Raw genomic sequence first — 11,778 nt, forward strand, 5'->3', positions numbered from 1 at the left:
AGTTGCTTAGTATCCACATCACAGATGACCCATCTTGATCTATCGACACCACCAACAGAACCTGGCCAAGAAAGTCCAAAAACCTCTGCACTTCCTCCCACAGTTGAGGAATGCTCATCTCCAACAAATCCATCCTCTTAACTTTCTATAGGGGAATCATAGAGAGCCTCTTCCTTCCACCCCCACCCTCCAATAACCTAAGGGCAGCTGATTGACTCTTGCACAAATACACTGGTAGTTTACACTATGATGCTGCTACATTTGTTTATTTTTTTTATTTTTAAATTTGCTATGAACATTTGACCCCACTTACACACATATTGCACTGCCTTTTGCTACTTGTCATGTCATCCACTTGCACTGAAATACTATATTAATTAGGGATGAGTCACGATTTTCGAATATTCGATTAGTTGATTTTATTATAGAATATTGAATAGGATGTGCTGGGATGATTGTCTTTAAAAAATCCCCATGTTTTAGTTGTGGTTATAATTTGCAATCCTAAATTCACATAATATTTTTATACATTTTATAAATATATTCTTAATATTTGTTGTTTTTGTTTCTATGTTTGAGCTTATATATCTCAATATTAATAACAGTCTGGATAATTTTGAGTCTTGAAATGTAAACTCTCAAGGGTTGGCTTTCTAAATATATGTTGGTTATGTGTATATTCAGAATGACTTCTGAGCAGCAACCTTTTTATTTTGGGGATGTCATGAATGCATCACTTGCCAAAATTGGGGCTGACTAGTAAGGGGTTAAATGTATATAAATGAAACGTTTTATATTAAAATTATACATTTGATACAAACCTTCACTGTTGTTAGCTGCATTTTCTATCTTCTTACGTGCTCTTCTTATGTGTTCTTTGTTGGTGAAGAGCATGTAGCATTCTCTGTGAAATCCAACATTAGCCGGCACATCTTGGACGTCTTCGGAATTTAATGCCAATACGGCTTTTTCAGCTACTGTACTCTCTGTGGTTTGCAGGTTCACCCATAAATTTGTACATTGAACAATCTTTGCCCAACTTGTCTGGGAAAGGGGGGTTACAGGGCTTTTTACATTTGAGGCTAAATGGATAAAACACCTCATTTTTACCTCAGTATTACTGAACTACAGAACTAAATTTACATTTTTAATGATTTACAGCAAAATTGTAATTTCAAGAACGCAGCTTCCTGCAATCTGTGTTCATTATTTACATTGGTTGTCAAGGAAACGGGAGGTTTTCTAACGTTATGATTAGTACTCCTGCTTATTTGCCGGTTTAAAAAAGTACGAGTTTGTAAGGACATTTTGCGTCAAATGTGCAAACAACAAAGTTGGAAACAATGTCTGTAGTACTTATACGATTTTATTACATGACCTCAGCAAAAAAAGACTTACACAGCTGTGAGGTAAGTATTAAATTCATAATTTCGAGGTCCGGCCCACCGCCTAATGGCGTGCAGGTCAGAACGCTTGAGACGTGACACGAGTGCTGTTTCCCGCGCTCATCAGACAGCATGCAGGGAAAGACGAGGCTGAATCCAGCTTCAACTGTTTTATTCAGTAAAAGGGACTCGGTGTTCGAAACTACACAACTCTAGCACTGGCGACTGAAATGTTAATTTCATTATTGAAAGTGCGGCATCATTTTATTATGCCTCAATTTACTTGTTGCCAGTGGCTAATAACAGATGTTTTTTGGTCGCACAGTGAGTAATTTACTCGCATATGTGAGTGATTTATTCACAATGTAGAGGGCTGAGTTAACGTTACTTACCTCAAAGATTTGTCGTCGTCCGGACGGAATACGGAATGAGTTTACAGCAACGGGTGAGGAACTGACTGGCGCGCGAGAGCGCTCAAAACAGCCTTTTATTTGCTATTTATTAGCTTTTATTGTTATTAGATAGATTGTTATTATTATGAGACTGAGAAGTGCAAAAATATTTTAGATGAGAAGTGTAAAAATGTTTTCGGTTCATGAGACCGTGGATGGGGCAAATTAAACTAGTCAATTAATGGGAAACACTGTGATTGTATTAGCTACTCATGTGCTGGACTGTCATGTTTTTGGCTAATGCAGGACACCACTGAATGATGCGCATCAGAGGGGATTTAGAAGTGGGTATACGCAATGCAGACTTATAAAGTAGTGGGTATATGCCGTATACCTGCATACCTGCATACCTGCACTACGTCCCTGCCTTCAAATAAATGTGTGTGTATTTGTGATGTAACCTCTGGTTAATGAAATTAGTCAATTCTATGTTTTCTTTTTCAGAGTAAAATTAGCTCCCACCAACATGCCAAATGGGTATGTTTTATGCGCAGTGGTGTGCAGGGACAGATTGTGGCCCCGGGGACAATTATTTTCAAGGGCCCCCTGCCAAAACTTGTTGGGGGGGTCGTTTTCATTGTTGATGGGTTTTCGAGCGGGGGGATCACCAAACTGGATCGTGCAAACTTAAAACCAAGAGCCCCCCCCCCCCCACCGGCAGTCAAGGGCCCCTTGGCATTGGCCCGTTTGGTAATCCATCCCTGGTGGTGGGTTATTTCTATGGTTGGGAGACTTATAATAAGTCTTGGAGTGCTGTCAGACACAAAGACATGCATTTTAAGAAACACATTGAATATATTTTGAAGAAAAGAGCCATTGATGCACGTATCTGATTCTCTGTGTATTCAGAGGCGCACTGCCGCCCATAAACGCAGCTCTTCTCATGGAACACGTGCATGCAGAGTGCTCACTCTTTCTGCTGTCTTCCTCAGTCATCTGAAAATAGTTTGCAACTGCAAGAACTGTGTTGTCTATGAGAACGCTGCAAATTATTTCAGACCATCTCAGGACGTGCTCTAAGTTTAGTTCACTTGATTTCCACGGATCAGTTCGCATTTACACGCATTTTGAATGCAACATTGCTTAGTTCCAAACATTTGTGGCTGAATACATAACCATACAAAGCAAATGACACACAGCAACATTAATGAATTGTCATGCGTGTCATCATAATTCACTGCAGCTTCAGAAGTGGCATTTTATATATGAATAACCAAAGGAGCTGGTAAAAAAGTCAAAGTTGCTGGTGAAATTGGGCATTAACAGCCACTGTGGCTGGTGGGCAAAAAATCATATCTTTTTATCCCAGTGTTAGCTAGAAAACAGCATCTTTCTATTATCCTGCTCCAATTTTCCACTACTGAACTACCAGCGTCACAAAATAAATTACATTTTACCCAAGTTATAAAATTGCAGTCTGAATTGAATGTGGCAGAGATGTTCACGAGTCTTTCATCTGAAGTTTGAGTCAAGTCTGGAGTCTTTAAGCTGTAGTCTTCGTCTTTCGTCACGAGTCTGATGGAACCGACAACCTTCTGCTTAACAGTTTAGTGCTTTAGCCCACTACGCCACCACCACTCAGTGGGGGGCATTGTAGGGGCCATGACATCTGTTGCAGGGCTCCCTGTTCTTCTATTATAATCTTTTCTATTTGCAAAATAATTTTTGCGAGTCTAACATTTGCATTTCTTGTTGACACAATAAAGCTGAAGATATAACCATCTTAAGACAAATGCTTTTGTGAAACATGTTAAGACTTTTTTTTAATTAATAATTTTAATCCATAATTTTAAAAGTTATTTAAACAAAGTTAAAGAATATATATATTCTTATATTCTACCTTACCACCAGACAATTGGAGCACAAATAGTCACTTAGATATCCAATCTCTTAATCTACTAAATAGCTAACCCGTTAACCAGTTTATAGTCTCTGCCCCATCGTGAAAACTTCAAATATGCCTGCCTTCATTTGACCAGCAGTTGACCCCAAATAAATCTGTCATGGCTGTCTTGAGTATGGTCTGTGCAGTGGTGGGCGGAGTTAGTGTAATTAGCCTATGTGAAGGCTAAGATGGACTATCAACTGGCTTGCCTACAATTACCTGTACATTTTGTGTTACAGGAGTAAGAATCGCTAATTTACTAGGCTATATCTTAAAGCTTTTGCTAATCAGTATGAGCATGTAAACAGTGGACAAATCATATATTTGTACATTTTACATACGGCTAACGTTTCTGATATCCAAATATGATTGACTATTAACCACGTAATGCATATTTATTTGTTTCAGTTGACTGACAAAGGAACTAGCCTACTGGAGTTCACTCGTTTTTCATCGTCCCAATGCTATTTTATGCCAATGCTTGCTTGTTGTTAAGCTTAATGGACGGCTATTGCCTAAGTCAGTCTTGCTGTATTGAGATGTTTTAATAGTGGTTTACTTTCACAACAGTGGCAAACAATGCCGAAGCTTAAGGCAAACACTATCATTACCTGGCTGCCACCAATGAAGGCAGGTCAGAGAGATGTGGATGCTGCTCCTCAGGGTGCTCGATTTGCTTGCATTAGCTGTGGTGGCTGTGACAAGGGAAGTCAAAGAGGGAAGGGCAGGGGCTTGTGCGGGAGCACCATCTGGGGTCTATGTGTGCTTCCAGTTCATTCATCATGCTGGAAATGGAAGATTAAGCGCATATACTGTACATACATACACAGTTTACTATATACTGTGTAAAAAGCATAATATTGCTATGCTAGTTTGCTGTTCCAAACACACACTGTAGTAGTGTCTTACACCTTCTTCCTCAAGCTGACTTCAGCAGGTCTGTGAAAAGTGTGTTGGTTTGGTTTCTGTCCCGGGAGTCAGTGGGTGGGAAGAGTCTGACGGAGTGACTCAAGGACACGAAATGAAAAGCTAAGAGCTCTGCTGGTCTCTCTCAGTAGGAATTTTCTTAGGCTTAACCCACTCTGATGTGGTCTTGTTAACTGTCTTTTAGATGTTACTGCAGAGCCAGCAAGGTTTAATATGGGTTTATGATATTAATTAATGTCAAAGCACAAGGTTGTATGACTGCTGTTAGGTAAAGTAGATGATAATAGCTGAGTCACAAATTATGCACTGTATGCACTCAGCTAGGTAGTGTATGAAGTCTAGCATTGTCCCAAATTGTACACTTAATGGTTGTTTCCTACATGGAAGCATTCGCCATTTAACAGCTGATGGAAGTTATGTTTCAAACGCATGTGATGTGTTGCTGCTAGCTTTAGCACGTTAGCCAATCTCAGTTAAACACTTGAATCTCAAATAACGGAGGGTGGGGTGACACTTACATTTGTAAGGTGCTGTCTTCACTGAAGTTTCGCTAGTTGCTACATTCTTTATAATTTACAATTGTGTTATCAGAACAGCAACATATTCAGGTAACTCAGCCCCTTCCGTTACGTACGGCAACCCACGAGCGCTGAGTGTATGAAGTATCCAACATTCCACACTCCATTTTGGAAGTTGAAGAAGTGCATCATTCGGGGACTCGTAGCACACTTGTTTTTGTTGCGTTTTCAGTGTAAACTTACTACTTACACAAAAAAATGGCATATAATAGTGCAGAAGTGCTGTTTGGGACGCATTAATTAAGTGCTTACTGATATTGGTAAATCTCAGGCAGATAAAAAATATTATAGGCTTGGATAATGGTGGCTGTGGCTCAGTTGGTAGAGTGGGTCGGCCACTAATCGCAGGATTGGTGGTTCGAATCCCAGCCCACACGACTCCACATGCCGAAGTGTCCTTGGGCAAGACACTGAACCCCAAGTTGCTCCCAATGGCAGACTAGCATCTTACATAGCAGTGCTACTGCCATTGGTGTATGAATGTGTGTGTGAATGAGTCACAGTGTAAAGTGCTTTGAATACCGTTAAGGTTAAAAAAGGCGCTAAATAAGTGCAGACCATTTAACTGCCTAGCAACCACTAACACTTTACCTTATAAAAAAATCTAGAGAAATGACAAACTTGCCGCAAATTTCCCACTCATATTTTTAGATGCAAATGAGCTTGCCATTCACAGCAAATATTTGCCAGAAGTTAGCAGCTCTTCACCAGTAGTGGTGAGCCTGCCGCAAACCGAAGCGACAATGAACTTGACATTGAACAACTCAACTTTCCTGCGGGTTTGCAAGAACTCTCAATTTTACCAACCTCTCTCTCTCTCTCTCTCTCTCTTTCTATCTGTATATCTACCTACAGTAGCTATCTATCTGTCTGTCTGTCTGTTTGCCTGTCTGTCTAATTGCCTAGCAACCGCTAAAAACATCCATCTAAACGCACATGCAAGCCTAAAAACATCACACAAACCAATACACTAACAAACACACACTCATAAGGGCTGCACAATGCGGTGGAGATCTTTTACACAGCTGCATTAATGCATTCTGGTGCAATTATAAACAGTAACTCCTTTTTGTTTTGCATGTATGCATGTATAAATAGATGAGTGTGCAATTTCAGGATAGTCGGTTCCAGTCTGCTCCCACAGAAACACAGGTCAAGATCCCTGGAGAACTGAGCACAAATCTGCCGTCTGTCTCTAATGTTCAGCCATCTCATCCGATATCCTGATGAGTGGAGAATGCATGAGGACATTCCATTTAAACATTCATCTGTCATCGCCCACTCCACCCACTAAAGGATACTTTTACCCTGAATAAATACAGTCATATCCAGATTCTTGTCTATCACCCCAAGCTCTCCTCTGAGCTTCTCAACACACTCTCTGCTTATAAAAATCATTTGTTAGTGGGGAAAAGAATACTTGAGTCAGACTTAATACATAGTCCTCTCCTGAAATCTGATCAGTGTGACAAGAGATAGACAGATTGGTGTGAAAGTTACACAATAAAGCCAAGGCTGAAACCACAGTACATACTGTATGGTACAAAGCATTTGAGATGTAACAATATATTGTGTCTATGAATAACAAATGACAGACATTGTGAGTCTTTAACCTTTTCCAGGCCGAGGACCTCATAGCAGGTACCCCCTGTTATATTTTGTATAAAACTGAGTATTGTATTTTTAATCTGGCCTGTAATAATATGCATATAGCACAATTTACTTTTAGGGAAGTAAATATTAGCAATTAGCTAGGGAAACATAGCTAAACTTTAGCTTCTTAACTTTATTTGTTTAGTTGAAATTAACTTAATATTGTATTTTAACACAACTTCATTATTTCACTAAACTTTGTTTGAGAGCAAATGATAATTTGTACATTGAGATTAAATTATAATGTATGTAATAATGCATTAATTATTTATTTATGGCACAGCGGTCCTTCACGAGTGAGATAGATAAAAGCTATATGACAATTCGCAATGACACTGGCATGGGTGCGATCTGTCAGGATTTTGCATTAGCCTTTCACATAAAGAATAAACATGAGAAAGGCATGTGGCCTGTTGGGTAAAGTATCAAGGTTGCTGTAGCATTTGTTTGGCAGCATGTCTAGCTGAGCAAGGCGACTGTGAAGTGTGAGAGAGTGTTTTGGTTTTTGTGCATGTGTGGTCTCTGCTTCTCACCCCTTTTGTGGCTGTCTCTCTGTTTATTCATGGCTTCTCAAACACATGCAAGAGACAGCTGTTACACCCAACCTCCATGCAGGCCTCACAGGCCTGGGACTGGATTTACACACACCAGCCAGATAGATGTCACTGTCTCTGGGGTGGAGTGTGAAGATTTGTTGTGGGTTGGGGGAGGTGTGAGCTGTTACAACAAAACATTGTGCTGTTAATCGCTGGCAGTGTTGGGTGTAATCTGATTACATAGTAATTATTTACTTTAATCTAGTCAAAAAGTAGTGTTATGAATTACATTTCAAATTCTTGTAATCAGATTGCAGTTACTGACTTTTGAATACTTAAAGGGTAACTAAACCCCTGCTCAGAGTCTGACTCCACCCACTAGCAATATTTGAAAAATGCTGGAAAAGTGGACAGACCCCAGCAGGGATAGGGGGACGAACCGAGGGCAGGGCTGGGGGGACAGATTAATTGACAGTTGCTGTCAGACTCTAAAATGGAGAGTGACTGGAGTGACGCAAGTAACTTTGCCACGGAGCGGTCTTTTGAAGTTGAGGACCTTTCTCCCCCACCTTCACCTGAAGTGGAGGAGGGTGAATTGTCTGTGGACACAGGGCCGGAGCCATATCAATTCGAGCCGCTGGCTCAAACTGCGGTTTTAACTCCCTGTTGAGCATCCGAGTGCGTATTCACCTTCACTCGCGTGCAGGAAAAACAAACGAAACGCTGTTCAGTGATGTTTATCCTTTTAGCAGGATTTTTATTTAGCAAGCTTCACTTGAACATAACATCAGTTAGCTGTTCTCTCAACTTACAAGAATGTGACGTAAAGCGTAACGTCATCATGTACAAAACCGTATACCTCCAAATAAAACTATACAGGTAGTCAATACCGTAATACAATGTATAAGGGTGCAATACGTTTAACACTCCCGAATCACGAACGCGCGTTTGTCGACCCCAGAGGATTAACTTTAGCCTAACCATAAATTGTGATACAAATATATATGATCACTCACCTCAAGACGCCGCTGCGGTGGTGGAGTCCATGCAGGAGGAGCAGCGTTTGGCACTGCGTCGCTTTTCAGCGCGAGCTGTTTGGAGAAGCCCATTTCCACCTCCATTGCGTTGGAGAAGCAATCCTGCGTAAAATGCAGTTTGCACACTCCTCCAGCTCTAGGCGGGAACTCGCGGTCTTCCAGAACAAGGACGTGCAACCCCTGGCGCCTAATTTCCAAGTCTGCTGGAAAGCTATACAGTCCAGCAGTGCTGTTGCCACCAGCAACATTACACCTATGTACCATCCTGACCACTGTACTAAATACAGATAATCTACGCTAACTTGAAGCTATCCTAACTGACGCAATACTATGCTACTAACTAACTATGCTTCTAACAATACTACACTAACAAATATGCTAATTAACTACCTAGGCTACACGAAATAATCTAAATAACTATATAAATGCTATGCTAAATAGATGCTAAAATACTCTATCCTGATCGTTTTCAATACTCGCAATTCCAACTCCCGACTCACTACAGTGGTTTTGACGAAACAAGATGGTTTTTATACTGCCATGGGCGTGGTAGCTCGTACCAAGGGCGTGGTGAGCTGGAACATGCTTACGTCAGCTGTCACCGCTTACGTCAGCTGTCACCGGTTACGTCACGAAGTACCGCAAACAGCCAATAGGAAAATTCAACTGCAGTAGCCACCGTTCAACCTGAAGAGGGCAGCACTCAGACGTTTTTACACCATATATTGTAGAATTAAAACACTTTATACACATATGTCAAAAAAATTACTTGAATCAATGACCAGTACTAATAAAGCCCCATTCTTACAGATCATTAACTAAAAAAAGTTGGTTTAGGGTTTAGTTACCTAAAAATTATTCAGATAGTGTTATACATATTTCTAAAATAATATTATTTATGTAAAATATACGTACATTTGCATTTCTGTGGCATTTGAAGGGTGTGCGTCTCCTAACAATTCATTGTAAGGGAGAAACGCAGTGTGACTGAGTAAATGTGTGCAACAACGAAGATATTATTTTACATTTGTTGAGCAGAAATGTCTTTTAGAAAGTAACTTAAAAGTAAAGTAACTAGTGTTATTGCTTTTTAAATGATGTAACTAGCGAAGTAATCTGATTACAATTATTGGAGAAGTTTACTAATTTGTAGTGGATTGCTTTTTTAATTTACCCAACACTGATCTAGTGATAAGCAATTCCATTGATTTTCTTTTCAATCTGATATCAAGTATTATCAAATATATCTTAATACTTCTATTAAATTGAATTTTTGGTGATTTCTAAGGATACAAGTATAATTATAGCCATTTGTCATTTTTATAAAAAGCCATCATCATTAACAATAGATTGACAACAGATTGCTTACCAAAAAGCAGCTTAAACTATCAGACGTTTTTGCATAGGCTCCAGTGAATTTTTCTTATCCTTTGGTGCGTTCGAAAGTGTGCTGTGTCAGCAGCGAGAGACCCAAGTTCAGATTCTGCATTGAAACCAGGAAGTAATCTTCATTCACATAATAAGTGACGAGCATGATTCCGAGGTTTAATTTTCACTCTATCCTTAAATTTTTTTCTCCACAGATGATTAGGTTTAGGTTTTGGGTTGGGGGGTACGGTTTACAAAATATGCATTCTTCTTAACTGTATTAGAACTGTAAAATAACTTGCTTCACAACTTGTTTTTGGCACCCCTCTGTGGACATTACACCTGAAAAATGGAGCGCACTCAAGCCCATACGCCCTACAACACTTACCGCTTCAGCCACTGGGGGCAGTGTTTCGAATTTCTGCAAACAGACCGATTTCAGCAAAAGAAAAGTTCATCTACTGGTTCTGATTTCACTGTGAGATCAGTATGTCTACCTATCCCTATTAATTCAACCCAATTTCATAGACTGAACATTACTTATAAAGGGGTTAAAGGGAAAGGAGGAGGCGAGAACTGGCTTGACAATATAAATTATATTTAATGACAAACTTAACCCAAAAGACACAAACACACACACACGACGGACAGCTGCCCGTAAACGCTCTCTCCCTCTGTCGCACCACCGTCCGCAGTCGGCCTTTATCCCTCTCGGAGGCTTGATTAGCCTGATAAGTTGCCGGGTGTGTAAATCACGACCCGACCCCGCCCTCCGCCCTGTCACATTCTTCCCTCGTTCTCTCAGGCCGGGGAGCCCCCAGCATGACGTACACCCCCCCACCCCCTTTCCCTGGGGGAAGGCATGACTTATGCCACATCTGCCGGCAGGTCATCCCGCCTTCCTGAATCTGGGAGGGGACAGTGGGAGGGAAACAATAATGATTAAAATAGGAGGTACTCCTTCTAACAGTGCGGAACCCCCCCAAAAAAACACTGGAAAATTTAAAAGAGAGGGAAATGACCAACACAGAGCGGCAGTGGAGAGAGAGAGAGAGAGAGAGAGAGAGAGAGAGAGAAAAAAACACTTACTCGCCAGTTCTCCGATATGCCATAGCCACTCCTCCACCCTCTAACGGATGACAGCCACGCCTCCCAGGGCGGATCGGAGGCAGTCCTCCGACCCCTGGCAGACAGAACGCCCCGCCGCGTTCTCTGGGAACAGAAGGGGTCTCCCCTGCCCCTGGCAGCAGATCTCCTGCTACAGGCAGTCTGCCGGGAGCCCCTCCCCGCTTGCGGCCGACGGTCCTCTTTTAACCCCGCCACGTTTATCAGGGCAGTCGGCTAGGAGCCCCTTCTCCCCCCGTGGTCGGTGGCCCTTCCTCCGCTTCCAGGCGGCCGGGCTCCTCTGTCCCCCAGCAGATGGCCGCGGCTGCTCCGTTGGGGTGGAGGGTAGCGGAGAGAACTCCACTACGGCATATCCCTCCTCCTTTCCGGGTCAGCCTTTATCACCGTCAGCCTTTCAGCCTCACCGTCAGCCTTTATCCCTTTCGGAGGCTTGATTAGGCGACCCGGCTCCACCTGTCACATTACTAATGCAAAAATGTTTTCCTAATTCTACGTTTTCTCGCAGTTTTCTGTTGAATTTAAGACTAGAGGTGCTGCAACAACTATTTGTGTTTTTTACTTTCACACAAATCACAACTTCTCCAGCCTTTGTTGTTTTTCCCCTCCGGAGTTGTATATGTTGTTTATGTTTGTTTTCTTCCTTCTGGGAGTTTTGGTTTGATTTTTGCCCTTTTGTTAGTATTAATAAATTCATTTATTTTAAATCTGTGTTTGGGTCCTGAGCCTCTCTTATTCCTGACATAGGCAGATTCTCTTGGGAGTGGAGAATGAATTAAGTTAGACAAAATCTTGACTTTATTACCTTGTGCAACAATCTGGAAACTAATGAAAC

Source organism: Xyrauchen texanus, chromosome 13, assembly GCF_025860055.1.
Source record: "Xyrauchen texanus isolate HMW12.3.18 chromosome 13, RBS_HiC_50CHRs, whole genome shotgun sequence".
NCBI lineage: Eukaryota > Metazoa > Chordata > Actinopteri > Cypriniformes > Catostomidae > Xyrauchen > Xyrauchen texanus.